This window comes from Musca autumnalis, unplaced genomic scaffold (genome assembly GCF_047663935.1).
Source record: "Musca autumnalis isolate F117 unplaced genomic scaffold, ASM4766393v1 scaffold_5, whole genome shotgun sequence".
Lineage (NCBI taxonomy): Eukaryota > Metazoa > Arthropoda > Insecta > Diptera > Muscidae > Musca > Musca autumnalis.
The window spans coordinates 42650448-42666257 of NW_027412088.1; the positions used below are offsets into that span (position 1 = coordinate 42650448).

At 34.2% G+C, this 15810-nt stretch overlaps 1 protein-coding gene across 17 annotated transcripts in view; it reads right to left on the reverse strand.

Moving 5' to 3' along the window:
- The window catches only part of jbug (filamin-type immunoglobulin domains fbug), a 250789-nt gene extending 235228 nt beyond the window's left edge, over window positions 1-15561 (reverse strand). For 4 of the 17 annotated variants that reach the window (XM_073989954.1, XM_073989959.1, XM_073989980.1 and 1 more), the window contains exon 1: window positions 15364-15534. The gene's annotated coding sequence lies outside the window, so the exon portion shown is untranslated. Of the gene's footprint in view, window positions 1-15089 lie in introns of all 17 variants that reach the window. The other 13 variants (XM_073989957.1, XM_073989951.1, XM_073989970.1 and 10 more) reach the window with 10 other exon arrangements.
- Window positions 15562-15810: the final 249 nt, after the last annotated feature.

The following is a 15810-nucleotide window of genomic DNA, read 5'->3' on the forward strand; positions in this document are numbered from 1 at the left end:
TCGAGGTACATTTCATTTACTTATTTATATACATATTAAATTTGATATTATTAAGTACTATATATTTATAAATTATTAACAATTATCTCAAAAGTGTTTCTATTTCTTGTCGCATTTAGAAGGTTTGCCGAATTATTATATTTTGTCCATTCTTCTATGTTCTTTAGCCAGGTCATCTCTTTTCGGCCTCTGGTACGTCGACCTTCAACTGTTGCTTTCAGGATTTTTTGGTACAGAAGTTTTTATTACTTCCAGGATGGTTAGTATTGAAAATGGGATATATGGGTCCAAGTTTTGATATAGCCCCCATAGAACAGTACCTCCCGATTTTCGATATTTTTGAGGTTTTCACTTCATTATCCCACCAAAATGGCTGAAATTTCGTATTTAATCATCGTTGGGTCTATACAACTTTCCACCTTAAATTTGTTGGTAAAGGTCCACGCCTTCACATAGCCCCCACAGAACGGTAACTCCCCATTTTCGGTATTTTAAAGGTTGTGGTTAAGGTCCACGCCTTCATATAGACCCCATAGAACGGTACCTACCGATTTTCAGTATTTTGAAGGTTGTGGCAACAGTAATCCACTAAATTGGCTGAAATTAGGTACTTAGTCTTCGTTGGGGGTATAGAACTTTCCCCCAGGAATTTGTCGGTATAGGTCCACGCATTCATATAGCCCCCATAGAAAGGTACCTCCCGATTTTCAGTATTTTGATGGTTGTGGCAACAACAATCCATCAAAATGGCTGAAATTTGGTACTTAGACTTCATTGGCGGTATAAAATTTTCCTCCAGTAATTTGTATGTATAGGTCCACGCCTTCATATAGCCCCCATAGAACGGTACCTCCCGATTTTCAGTACTTTGAAGGTTGTGGCAACAGTAATCCACTACAATGGCTGAAATTAGGTACTTAGTCTTCGTTGGGGGTATAAACTTTTCCCCAGAAATTTGTAAGTACAGGTCCATGTCTTAATATAGCCTCCTTAGATCGGTACCTCCCGAATGTGGTTATTGTGAAAATTAGCTACATTTTTTACCGAAATTGCTGAAATTTGGAATTTTGTCTTCTTCATACACGAAGGGAAAGTGTTCCATTTTACTTCAATACAAATCGTGGTGGAGGGTATAATAAGTTCGGCCCGGCCGAACTTAACGCCTTTCTTACTTTTTACTTTTTGTTGCGATTTATTCTTCCACAAGCAGGCATATCTAATAAACAAATGTTTGGGTTCTGCAAACAAATGTATGTTTGGCGGCAAACAAATTGGTGTAAAACAAATATGTTTGGGGGCAAACAAATATATGTTTTGCGGCAAACAAATACAAATATTGTTGCAAACATATGTATGTTTGCTGCAAAATATGTTTGGGACGTCCGACTATAGTCTTTTATTTTCTAATTAATCAACAAAGGTGGTTTGAAATTAAAAAAAAATGTGAGAAAATTAATTTTTTTAACCTTCAATAAAGATCGTGTTTTGAATGTAATGTAGGTACCGTATAAATCATTATGTAAAGAAGGATATGTTTAAAAGTCTATTCTATATTTGAATTTAATTTATCGTTTTCCTGAACTTTGTTGCATTGGAAAATTCTATAAAACCTCTTCTTAAAGACATAAGATTGTTAACATTTAAAATAAGGCGGCCATCTTTTAAATAAAATTCGGCATTTCTTTTAAAATAGCGAAGGTGTTACGAATTTATTATTGCATTTCATTCAAGATTATAGCTTCGACTCAAGTATTATCGCATTCATTGACACAAGAAAGAATCAAACAAACGGTGGGTGTTTTCTAGACTAAATCATCTAAAGTTATTTTGGATTAATTCGTCAACTTTGCCAAAAAAAATATCACAATATTTTTTTGAAAGCGTCTCAACACCTACACTGACAATTCTACAGAAAAATGAAACGTATAATAATGAAACCATGATAACAGACATCTTGTAAATCAATACACCCACAATTTTTGTTAATTTTTGTTATGAATAAAAAATAAAATACAAAATACAACTTCAAGAGTCATTCAAAAAAATAATGACTTTCAAGAATATCATTTGGAATATTTGGAAATGAAATTTATGTGCTATACAAAAACTGAATGACAGACAGGCCAATAGGCAGAAATCGTAATTTAAGCATTTAAAACTATTTTTCATATTGCAATGAATCGAAAACAAGAATCATTCAAATGTTGGGTTTATTAGAATTTTATATGATTTAATTTTTTTGTTTTTTTTTTGGTCTTGCTACCTACGTAAATGTACACCTGAATGTTGGTGGCCTACGATGATTGTTGATGGCCAGTTGTTGTTTCGTACGCTGGATTACTTCTGTATTTCTTAATGCAAACAGGTTTGTTGCTTAAGTTTTTCGTTTCATTGTAAGTAGGGCTTAGTGGCCCCAACAGGGAGCACTTTACACATAAAATGTTCTTAACTAAGTAACAATCAAAATTAAGAACTTTTAATGAATTGAAAATTAAACGAAATATTTACAATAAATATTTGAAACACAGTAAAACATCTCACAATTGCTCTCCTACTTTGCCCCCCTCTCTTGGCGTCCCTAAATGTTACATTGGATGCTGAGTGCTCACTTTGTTCTTTTTATATTAAGAACATTTGTTTTTGTTTCCCAATTAATTTCATTTCTTGTAATTTGTTGTAAGGAAAAAGTGCAAATCATTGTTGCTCTGTAATGCCTTAAGTAAAAGCACTTCACTTCATTATCATAGACATTCCAATGACTGGCCCATCATTAATAATGCGAGTCATCAGCGGTCACTCTGTAAGAAATTATTATAAGATTAATTAAGTTGAGTGCACTTTATATTATGTCGGACAAAAGCTCAACATTTGAGATTATAAATCATGTAAATACATAAGTGCATTACACGATAATTTGAAAATAGTTTTGTGTGTGTGTTTTCCCAACTGCCTTTGGTCTTTGAAGGGTACAAATATTGAAAGATTGATGGATTAACGGTAATTGGGATTGTAAATTATTAAAAAAATTATATGTTGGTTTTATAGACATAAAAGCTTCCAAATGAATGATAAGCTGTGACTTTACAGAGATTAACATTCTTTCACAGACCGTGGGATTTACTAAGAATATAATAATGTAGTAAATACATATGTAAACATGTAGAAACCGTGTCAGGATACTGAAAGAATTTTGGAGACCTACTGATGACTTTCAAATTTGAATTTTTTAAAGAAAATTTGAGGCCTACTTAGAAAGTATCAGACGTGAATTTGTTCATGAATTTTTGAGCCCTACTTATAAACTATCAAACTTGGATTTTTTTAAAGAATTTTTGAGGCCTACTTAGATCAATTAAACGTGGATTTTTTTTTTAAATTTTTAGGATTCTTTACAACCAATCAAACGTGGATTTTTTAAAGAATTTTTGAGACCTTCTTACAACCAATCAAACGTGGATTTTTTAAAGAATTTTTGAGGCCTTTTTACAACCAATCAAACGTGGATTTTTTAAAGAATTTTTGAGGCCTTCTTACAACCAATCAAACGTGGATTTTTTAAAGAATTTTTGAGGCCTCCCTTAAACCAATCAAGCGTGGATTTTTTAAAGAATTTTTGAGGCCTTCTTACAACCAATCAAACGTCGATTTTTTAAACAATTTTTGAGGCCTCCGTTAAACCAATCAAACGTGGATTTTTTTAAAGAATTTTTGAGGCCTTCTTACAACCAATCAAACGTGGATTTTTTAAATAATTTTTGAGGCTTCCTTAGGACCAATCAAACGTGGAGTTTTTAAACAATTTTGGAGGTCTCCTTAGGACCAATCAAACGTGGATTTTTTAAACAATTTTTGAGGCCTCCGTAGGACCAATCAAACGTGGATTTTTTAAACAATTTTTGAGGCCTCCTTAGGACCAATCAAACGTGGATTTTTTAAACAATTTTTGAGGCCTTCTTAGGACCAATCAAACGTGGATTTTTTAAAAAATTTTTGAGGCCTCCTTAGGACCAATCAAACGTGGATTTTTTAAACAATTTTTGAGGCCTCCTTAGGACCAATCAAACGTGGATTTTTTTAAACAATTTTTGAGGCCTCCTTAGGACCAATCAAACGTGGATTTTTTAAACAATTTTTGAGGCCTCCTTAGGACCAATCAAACGTGGATTTTTTAAACAATTTTTGAGGCCTCCTTAGGACCAATCAAACGTGGATTTTTTAAAAAATTTTTGAGGCCTCCTTAGGACCAATCAAACGTGGATTTTTTAAAGAATTTTTGAGGCCTCCTTAGGACCAATCAAAGTGGATTTTTTAAACAATTTTTGAGGCCTCCTTACGACCAATCAAACGCGGATTTTTTTAAAGAATTTTTGAGGCCTCCTTACGACGAATCAAACGTAAATTTTTTAAAGAATTTTTTAGGCCTCCTCAAGACCAATCAAACTTGGATTCTTTAAACAATTTTTGAGGCCTCCTTACAACCAATCAAACGTAAATTTTTTAAAGAATTTTTTAGGCCTCCTCAAGACCAATCAAACTTGGATTCTTTAAACAATTTTTGAGGCCTCCTTACAACCAATCAAACGTGGATTTTTTAAAGAATTTTTGAGGCCTCCTTACAACCAATCAAACGTGGATTTTGTAAAGAATTTTTGAGGCCTCCTTAAAACCAATCAAACGTGGATTTTTTAAAGAATTTTTGAGGCCTCCTTACAAACAATCAAACGTGGATTGTTTAAACAATTTTTGAGGCCTCCTTACAACCAATCAAACGTGGATTTTTTAAACAATTTTTGGGGCCTCCTTACGACCAATCAAACGTAGATTTTTTAACGAATTTTCGAGACCTCCATACAACCAATCAAACGTGGATTATTTAAATATTTTTTGAGAGCTCCTTACGACCAATCAAACGTGGATTTTTTAAAGAATTTTTGAGCCCTCCTTACGACCAATCAAACGTGGATATTTTTAAGAATTTTTGAGCCCTTCTTATAACCAATCAAACGTGGATATTTTTAAGAATTTTTGAGCCCTTCTTATAACCAATCAAACGTGGATTTTTTAAGAATTTTTGAGCCCTTCCTACAACCAATCAAACGTGGATTTTTACAGAATTGTTGAGGCCTCCTTACTACCAATCAAACGTGGTTTTTTTAAAGGATTTTTGAGGCCTTCTTACAACCAATCAAACGTGGATTTTTTAAAGAATTTTTGAGGCCTTCTTATAAACTATCAAACGTGGATTTTTAAAGAATTTTTGAGGCCTTCTTATAAACTATCAAAGGTGGATTTTTAAAGAATTTTTGAGGCCTTCTTATAAACTATCAAACGTGGATTTTTAAAGAATTTTTGAGGCCTTCTTATAAACTATCAAACGTGGATTTTTAAAGAATTTTTGAGGCCTTCTTATAAACTATCAAACGTGGATTTTTAAAGAACTATTGAGACTACCTTAAAGACTATCAAACGTGAATTTTTGAAGAAATTTTGAGACCTCCTTAAAAAACTATCAAACGTGAATTTTTAAAGAACTTTTGAGACCTCCTTAAAAAACTATCAAACGTGGATTTTTAAAGAACTTTTGAGATCTCCTTAAAAAACTATCAAACGTGGATTTTTAAAGAACTTTTGAGAACTCCTTAAAAAACTATCAAACGTGGATTTTTAAAGAACTTTTGAGATCTCCTTAAAAAACTATCAAACGTGGATTTTTAAAGAACTTTTGAGGCCTTCCTACAACCAATCAAGTGTTGATTTTTTGACGAATTTTTGAGGCCCCCTTACGACCAATCAATCGTGGATTTTTTAAACAATTTTTGAGGCCCCCTTACGACCAATCAAACGTTGATTTTTTAAACAATTTTTGAGGCCTCCATACAACCAATCAAACGTGGATTTTTTAAAGAATTTTTGAGGCCTCCATACAACCAATCATACGTGGATTTTTACAGAATTGTTGAGGCCTCATTACTACCAATCAAACGTGGATTTTTTAAAGGATTTTTGAGGCCTTCTTACAACCAATCAAACGTGGATTTTTTTAAAGAATTTTTGAGGCCTTCTTATAAACTATCAAACGTGGATTTTTTTAAAGAATTTTTGAGGCCTTCTTATAAACTATCAAACGTGGATTTTTAAAGAACTATTGAGACCACCTTTAATACTATCAAACGTGGATTTTTAAAGAACTTTTAAGACCACCTTAAAAACTATCAAACGTGGATTTTTAAAGTACTTTTGAGACCTCCTTAAAAAACTGTCAAACGTGGATTTGTAAAGTACTTTTGAGACCTCCTTAAAAAACTGTCAAACGTGGATTTGTAAAGTACTTTTGAGACCTCCTTAAAAACTATCAAACGTAGATTTTTATAGAACTTTTGAGACCTCCTTAAAAAACTATCACACGTGGATTTTTTAAGGAATTTTTAAAGCCTTCAAACGTGGATTTTTTAAGGAATTTTTAAAGTCTTCAAGCGTGAATTTTTTAAAGAATTTTTGAGGCCTTCCTACAACCAATCAAATGTTGATTTTTTAAACAATTTTTGAGGCCTCCTTAGGACCAATCAAACGTGGATTTTTTTAAAGAATTTTTGGGGCCTTCCTACAACCAATCAAATGTTGATTTTTTAAACAATTTTTGAGGCCTCCTTAGGACCAATCAAACGTGGATTTTTAAAACAATTTTTGAGGCCTCCTTAGGACCAATCAAACGTGGATTTTTTAAACAATTTTTGAGGCCTCCTTAGGACCAATCAAACGTGGATTTTTTAAACAATTTTTGAGGCCTCCTTAGGACCAATCAAACGTGGATTTTTTTAAACAATTTTTGAGGCCTCCTTAGGACCAATCAAACGTGGATTTTTTAAACAATTTTTGAGGCCTCCTTAGGACCAACCAAACGTGGATTTTTTAAACAATTTTTGAGGCCTCCTTAGGACCAACCAAACGTGGATTTTTTAAACAATTTTTGAGGCCTCCTTAGGACCAACCAAACGTGGATTTTTTAAACAATTTTTGAGGCCTCCTTAGGACCCATCAAACGTTTAGGCCTCCTCAATACTAATCAATCGTGGACTTTTTAAAGAATTTTTGAAGCCTCCTTACGACCTAACAAACGTGGATTTTTTAAAGAATTTTTGAGGCCTCCTTAAGACCTAACAAATGTGGATTTTTTAAAAAAATTTTGAGGCCTCCTTACGACCTAACAAACGTGGATTTTTTAAAGAATTTTTGAGGCCTCTTTACGACCTAACAAACGTGAATTTTTTAAATAATTTTTGAGGCCTCCTTAGGACCCATCAAACGTGGATTTTTTAAATAATTTTTGAGGCCTCCTTAGGACCCATCGAACGTGGATTTTTTAAATAATTTTTGAGGCCTCCTTAGGACCCATCAAACGTGGATTTTTTAAATAATTTTTGAGGCCTCCTTAGGACCCATCAAACGTGGATTTTTTAAATAATTTTTGAGGCCTCCTTAGGACCCATCAAACGTGGATTTTTTTAAATAATTTTTGAGGCCTCCTTAGGACCCATCAAACGTGGATTTTTTAAATAATTTTTGAGGCCTCCTTACCAATCAAACGTGGATTTTTTAAATAATTTTTGAGGCCTACTTAAGACCAATCAAACGTGGATTTTTTAAATAATTTTTGAGGCCTACTTAAGACCAATCAAACGTGGATTTTTTAAATAATTTTTGAGGCCTCCTTACCAATCAAACGTGGATTTTTTAAATAATTTTTGAGGCCTCCTTATAATCAATCAAACGTGGATTTTTTAAATAATTTTTGAGGCCTACTTAAGACCAATCAAACGTGGATTTTTTAAGAATTTTTGAGGCCTCCTTACGACCAATCAAACGTGGATTTTTTAAATAATTTTTGAGGCCTCCTTATAATCAATCAAACGTGGATTTTTTAAAGCATTTTTGAGGTCTCCTTACGACCAATCAAATGTTGATTTTTTAAAGAATTTTTAAGGCCTCCTTAGGACCAATCAAAGTGGATTTTTTAAAGAAATTTTGAGGCTTTATAAACTATTAAACGAATTTGGGATCTCCCTAACTTTATAATTACATTAAATTCTATTCATTAAAAATAACTTGATTTCATTAGTGATTTTTTTGTTTTTTTGTTGTTGTTTTATTTTTAATTTTCAAAGCAACCAATTAATTACAGCACATTGATGGAGCACGTTCACAACTTAGGTCAATTGAAATGTCCATTAATTACTGCAATTAAATGTGATCACATTGCTTGTCTTTCTAATTAATTTCGAAGAATCTCAATTTGTTAGAGTTTCTATTGTTGTTGTTGTTGATATAGAATACCACAAGTATTATTTTTTTTTTGTATGTCAATAAATAATGGGTCACAAAAGCACTCACACACAAACATACACTTCTACTGCTGCGACTACAAACTACTTGAAAAAATAAAGTTTGTGTCTTAAGTCTTTTGTATTTGTTTGTTTTATTTTTCTATTTGTAAGCTATCATTAGCAAGCAGTACCCCAGCGAAAAAAAGTTTACAATGAAACTCCCCATCTCTACAATGTTTCACAAAATAAGTCAGCCAGCGATGGATGCTTAATTATTTGAAATAGGCTAGAATACAAGATGGTAACAGCAGCAGCAAAAACAACAACAACGACTTTAATAATAAATGCAACCCAAAACAGCAGCAACAACAGCAGCAAGGTAATGAAATAAACAATAGGGTGCCGGTTGGTGGGTACATTCACAACCACCAACAACAGCTGGAATAATAGAATTTTGTAGAGACAACAATTAAAACCGCTGTTTGAACTTTGATGTTGAATAGAAAAAATTACAACAACAGCAAAACACACAATTGTTGTGATATTCTGTAAACTCGAGACAGAAAAGGCGTACATTATATTTATTTTAATTCTCTAATGAATAATTCGACATAGCCTAGTACAGTGGTTTGCAGATATTATATTACGATGTTATGTTTTTAACAACGTTGGTTGGTATGATCAGCATACAGTCACATGTCGCCTGTTTGCCCACTGTCCGTCTGTGGATATTAAACTAGGTATTTATTTTAATACCATTGAATTTTAAAAATGGTACGATTTATCTATGAAAACCGAGTAACTCAATGAGAGGAACTACATCAAGTTCCAAGTTGATTGGGTAATAAGTTTGTACAACAATCAACTGCATTTGTTGTGATTAAAGCATGTGTATAGAAAACCTGATTCCCCCGACGATTTGAATTAATCCACAAAAGAAAAATCTTATGGGACGTCATATGAGGCATTATAACGATACCTTCTTCATCAAGGCAATCGACCAAAGGACTGTTATGACGACGTCTTTTAGGCACGATATTATTCGGGAAAAAAGGAATGAATCGTGTTCGTCGGTGTTGATATCTCAGAACCACGAAAAATGCTCTCATCTAGATCTTATTCGGAACCTTACGGTGACTATATATGTTGATAATCAGGCTCTCAGTCATGGACCATAAACTCTCGAACTATCATTGATTTCAGAAAAGCTCTGTATAATTTACGAAATATCGATAAACTTTGATAAGTACCTGGTCATAGTAATAAAATAGGAAACGAATCAACACCGCACCATGTGTAGTGGCTGGAGCGTACGATATCTCTCGAACGGATTAGTCGATGCGGTCCAAAATTTGGCCTTCTTAATATTGTGTCCAAACTTAGTTTAAGTTTGAAGATGGGCCCTATCGGTTCGCACCTTCCGGTACCGATATTATCAATAGATGAAAGCTTCAATTCATACTGGCTGAGGATATACCATCTCTGTCGGCAAAGCCAATTGCTACTTTTTTACTTGCCTTTTTAAGTTTTTAGACACATTTTCAAACCGAATTACCTATGTATAATTTGGTATTTAGGGATCCTAGTGACCGCGAAACATTTGTACCAAAAATTATGGCCATAGGTCCATGTTTTGATATAGGCCCTATAAAACGGTTCCGCTCGATTTCAGGTGTTTTGATGTCACATTTTCAGAGCGAATTGGCTAGTATTTGGCATTAAGAGTTTCTAGCGGCCACGAAATTTATCTACCAAAAAATTATTTTATCTACCCATAAAATGGTACCTGCCGATTTGAGACATTTTAAGCCAAATTTTTAAACTGAATTAGCTATAATTTGGGGTTCCTGTTGGTAATATGTCTATGTTTTGATATATGTTTTGATATATTTTGATATAAAACAAGTAAAAAAGTATCAGTCGGTTTTGCCGACAGAGATATACCCTCAGCCTGTGTATATTGAAACAATTTGTTCCCAAAATACGTATGTATTTAGGGGGTTTTACAAATTTTGGGCATTTGAACCGACAAAAATGTTGATTAGGATTAAAGATCAAAAGTTTTGCGGAGGAGATACTAAAATGAATGGATCGACATTGACCGTTATGGAAGTGGATCTCCAGCCACAACATATGGTGCCATAGGGGGTTCTTACAGTACACGGGCTGTTTGCTCAAGAAGTATGGACTTGTCCCTAAAAAACTTTTACCATCGTAATAGAGGCAGCGAATGCAAGTTGCTTCAACAAAAATCAAAGTGATTCGATATTAGGTCATAAAATGAACTTATCCGAAATTTTGTGTGGGAGGTACCGGATGGAGTGGACAAATATAGTCCATATTTGAACCTGATCTATATCTGGTAGATATATTAGGATGTGTAAAGTAAAGACCAATTCGGCCACTCCCTTCAAGAGTTACCGTACGAACAATTTTTCCGAACATTTTGAAACTTTTGTGGGGGAGGTACCTAAAGGAGTGGACCAATATGGCTTATCTTCAAACTTAAACTATGTTTGGACAAAATATTACTAAGGCCATATTTTGGACCGAATCGGCAGATCCGTCCGAGAGTTATCTCGGGCTCCAACCACCTCACACGGTGTCATAGGGGTTTTTTTGCAACTTTCAGGCTATTTTCTCAGGAAGTGTGGACTTGCCCCTGATGCAACTTGTACCGTCGTATGGGGGGCAGTGAATACGAGTTGCTAAAACAAAAATCAAAGCGATTCGAGAGATGGCCCTAAACTGAACTTTTCCGAAATTTTGTGTGGGAGGTACCCGAAGGAGTGGACCTATTGAGACCATATTGGAACCTCATATTACTCTGGTAGAAAGTTTACGCTATAGAAAGCATGGACCAAATCGGTCACTCCCTTCAAGAGTTATCGTGCGCACAAACTTTCAGAACATTTTCCTACTTTTGTGGGGGAGGTACCGGAAGGAGTGGACCGATGTAGGTCATCTTCGAACTTAAACTAAGTTTGGGCAAAATATTACGAAAGCCAAAATTTGAACCGAATCGGTTCATCTGTTCGAGAGTTATCGTGCGCTCCAGCCAGCAGGACAGGCAGACACATTTCGTCCAAACATACTTGGGGTCTAAAACCATTATTTCGATGAGGCACATTTTCATCGTATCAAAGTGTATAAACCCTCCTTAGCCTAAAGGCTGAGGGTATAAAAACGTCACGCACAAACCAATGTCAATTGATATTACATTTTTTATCGAATCACCTTATAATTCAGATTTTGTCTAATCGTAGGTAAAATTTCATTAAAATATGATACAGGGATACGAGGTTGCAAAAAGTCATAATCCTAATGTCCGTCCGTCTGTATGCCTGGCTAGAGCGCATGATAACTCTCGAACGGATGAACAGATTTGGTCCAAAATTTGGCCTTCGTAATATTTTGACCAAACTTAGTTTCAGTTCGAAGATGATCCATATCGGTCCAATCTTTCGGGTACCTCTCCCACAAAGGTTCGAAAATGTTCGGAAACATTGTGCGCACGATAACTCTTGAAGGGAGTAACCTGTTTGATCCATACTTTTTACCACGTGAAATTGTTAACAGGCATATATATGGATGCAATGTGGACCCTATCGGTCCACTCCTTCGAGTACTTCCCACACAAAATTTCGGAAAAGTTCAGTCTATGACCTACTCTCGAATCGCTTTGATTTGTATTGTACCAACTTGTGCTTGCAGCTCCCATTAGGACGGTACAAATTTTATCAGGGACAAGTCCATACTTCCTGGGCAAAAAGCCCGAAAGGTATAAAAATCCCCTACATCCCTGACCTGCATAATATATTGTCCAAGCTTAGTTTAAGTTTAAGAATATGGGTACTATCGGGATGAACCTTCTTGTGCCAGTTTATTTTAGCTGTTTAAGATCTGTTCGAAGATTCTTTGGAAAATTATAGCGATACTCCTCCTTGTGATCTTGTTTAAGCAATATTATATTTTTTGCGGGCATGTCCATGCTTCTTGACATAGTGGTCAAAAACCTCTATGTTATGCGGTGACCAACTTAAATGACTGGTTGGAAAAATATATAGATAGGATTGACTTCCAAAATGGACTCTGTCGGTCTATTCCTTTAAGTACATCCCCCGCAACACATTGAGCTTCAAACCAAAAACATATTTTTATCTGCAAGTTCATACTTCCAAAAAGGCCAAAAAATCTGCGTAACCGTCATTATATTCGATATTATCAATAGATGAAAGCTTTAGTTCACACAGGCTCTCGTTTTTTTTAGTTTTTAGCCACATTTTCAAATCGAATTAGTTAACATTTGGTATTTAGGGTTCCTAGTGACCGTGAAACGTATCTAACAAAAATTATTCACTTAGGTCCATGTTTTGGTAATGCCCCCGTAAAACGGTACCGCTTGATTTCAGGCGTTTTGATGTGTTTAGTCACATTTTCAGACCGAATTGGTTATAATTTAACATTAAGAGTTTCTAGCGACCAATAAACTTATCTACCAAAAATTATGGAGCGATATCACACGATTTCAGCTATTTAAAAGTTTTTAGACACATGTTCAGGCCGAATTAGCTATAGTTTGGCACTATGGTTTCCTTGTGACCAAGAAACTTATCTACTTATCTGGACATAGACTCAATTTTCAAACCGAATTGGCTATAGTTTGGCATTTACGATTCCTAGTGCTCAAGAAACTTATTAAACAAAAAATGTGGACAAGCACTCCACGTCAGTAGAATAGAACACCTACATTTTTGTTAAGGTTAGCTTATTTATATCAAAATGAATGAATCTTACAGGATTTTAAAGTCTATGACGTTTCGTATTAAACACAGAAAAAAAAATACGATTCTAGCTTTTGCCGAAATGATTTTCTGATAATTTTTCCGATAATGCTATGAAAAATAGACATTTATTTTTGGTCATCAGGATACAAAAATCATTTCATTTTCGCGAATTGTAGATATATAAACGACACATTTTCTTTTAGTCGATAAAGCCGGGGTTTGTAATCATTTTTCATCAAAGGAAACCGATAAATTATTCCACAGACACGAAATAACAGCGTAAAAGGGCTTAAATTGACAGATAATTTAAACATATCGGAATATCAGTAGGGGTCGCGCAGTTACGAGTATGTCATAATTCTTCACAATAAGATAGAATATGACACAAACAACCTCGTCGGATACGCTTCGGATGCCGATAAGATAGAACATTTTTACAAAAATTATGAAACAAGTGAGAAAAGGCTATAGTCCGGACGGGGCCGACTGACTATGTGAAACCCTAGACCATTACGATTGTGCTTAAGAATTTCTTTTAAGGAGATATTAAAAATTTCGTCCTCCCTGGCCCATTTGGACCCCTGAATGTGATCCTACCATCACCAAAATCAATAAATGTCGTGACGATTCGATCAAAATTGCGACCTATAGCGTGATTAAAAAATGGAAAAATCGGATGTGTGACCGAGTATTTCGATATCTCCGTTATTTGACCACCTACATTACATTATTGTAAAGATGGGATTTTCTACTTTCATAGCCAGTCTTTGCTTTTGAAAGGTTCCCAACCAATGCTGTGATATTCGTCATTATATTGAAAATCGCAAAAATTAAAAATTAGGTTTTATTGGCGGTTATTGTGATATCTTCGTTGGTTGACCACCTACGACAACCTACGTTACATCGTTAGAAAGGTGATATTTTCTACTTTCATTGTCAGTTTTTGCTTTTGTTATACATATTATGAAATATTCGCTTTTGAAAAAAGTTAAATTTTTCTCCAAATAACCTTTTTTCCCATTTCGACCCGTACCATCATCAAAATCAATAGGCTTCTTCCCCTCCGGGACTCCCAAAACTTGAAAATAACCGTTATTTTAATACACTGATGGTACCTTGATTTCCATGACTGTGTTTTCCCGCGAAAACAGGGTTTACATATGTGAGTTCAGTTAAAAAAACTACTATATTCGTAAAATCCGGTATGGAGAGCATAACCTGGCTGAGGCACCGAAATAAAAACTGTACCCCCGATTTCAGGTATTTTCATGTTTTTAAATGACCGAACTAGCTAAAACTAGATATTTGGGGTTTCCAGTGGAAAAAAACGACTCCACCTAAAATTATGGTCACAAGTACTTTCGTAACAGAATAAAAACTAATTATACCGTATAAGTTCAGAATATTTTATGGTGGAGAATATAAAACGCCCGAACGCTTTTTTACTTGTGTTTTTTTTTCAATAATTGTTCCCAGCAAATCTCTAGATGTACAAGGAATTCAGACACACTTTCTCGATCATGGAACCACTGTGTTTAAATATTCAATGTAGTTTCCTCTAGATTTAACCTTCCATCTCCCCAATACCGAACAAATTAAATTGTTTATTTTTATATAACAATTGCAATTCGATTATAACAACCATTAATGTTCAATTTTAGATTGAAGATTAGCTTTAATTGCGAAAAACGAAAACAAATTTTAACGCCACATTTAATATCGATCGTTGCCATTTGAGAACGACCTTGATTGTTGTAGAGATTTGCATGAACTTTGTTCTATTTGGAGTGTGTATGTTACTTTGTATTATTTCGTCTCTTGAATGAATTTTGAGCAATTTTTTAAGCAAACAAATCAATTAAGTTTGGCAAAAACCTAAATAGCTTTGTAGAAAAATCTCGGATAATTATGTTTGTATTTTCACCTTATCCCCAAGTATTAAGATACGCGCTCTTAATTATAATTATGTTTGTATTTTCACCTTATCCCCAAGTATTAAGATACGCGCTCTTAATTATAGTTTAACAATGATGTCTGGCATTCTTGTGAAAACAGATTTCTTAAAATTTCTTAAGATTTCTTCATATTTTGAGAAATTCTCCAAAAAGAATCACTTTCTTTAATCACCGAAAACGAAATTGAATTTTATGTAGATTGATATTATTTCCACTTTTCTGAATGGGAATGAATCTTTTGTTTGTTTTTTAATCTATTTTTTTTTTTCAAATTCACACTTCACATGGTCATCACATTACTTTGCTTCGTCGTGTTGTTTTCTTATAATCTTTTTATGGTTTTCCTAGTTTGTTTTGGTTTTATTTTGTGTATTTTTTGGGTTGTTTTTTTTTCTTTACTATTTCTGTATTTAACCGCTTTACACTTTATGGCTTAAAACGTCTTAACTAGTTTACTTGTATTCGTTAACTGATCTCATCCGATTTTTGTTTAACACCAACACCATTCTGCCTCTCACTCTCTCATTGTGCTGCGGCAAAAGCTTTTGTAAAATTAAGCTTCGCTTACATCTCTCACGCTTCATCTTTGAAATACACATCTCATACTCTGTCTCTCCGAATGATTCTCATGATGTCATATTGGCCGCGTTAACAGCATGGCTTATTATTTGTTAGCCATGCTTTGTAGTTGTTGTAGTGTATTGTTTTTCTTTGTTGTTGCTATTTTTGCCTCATCCATTTGGTATG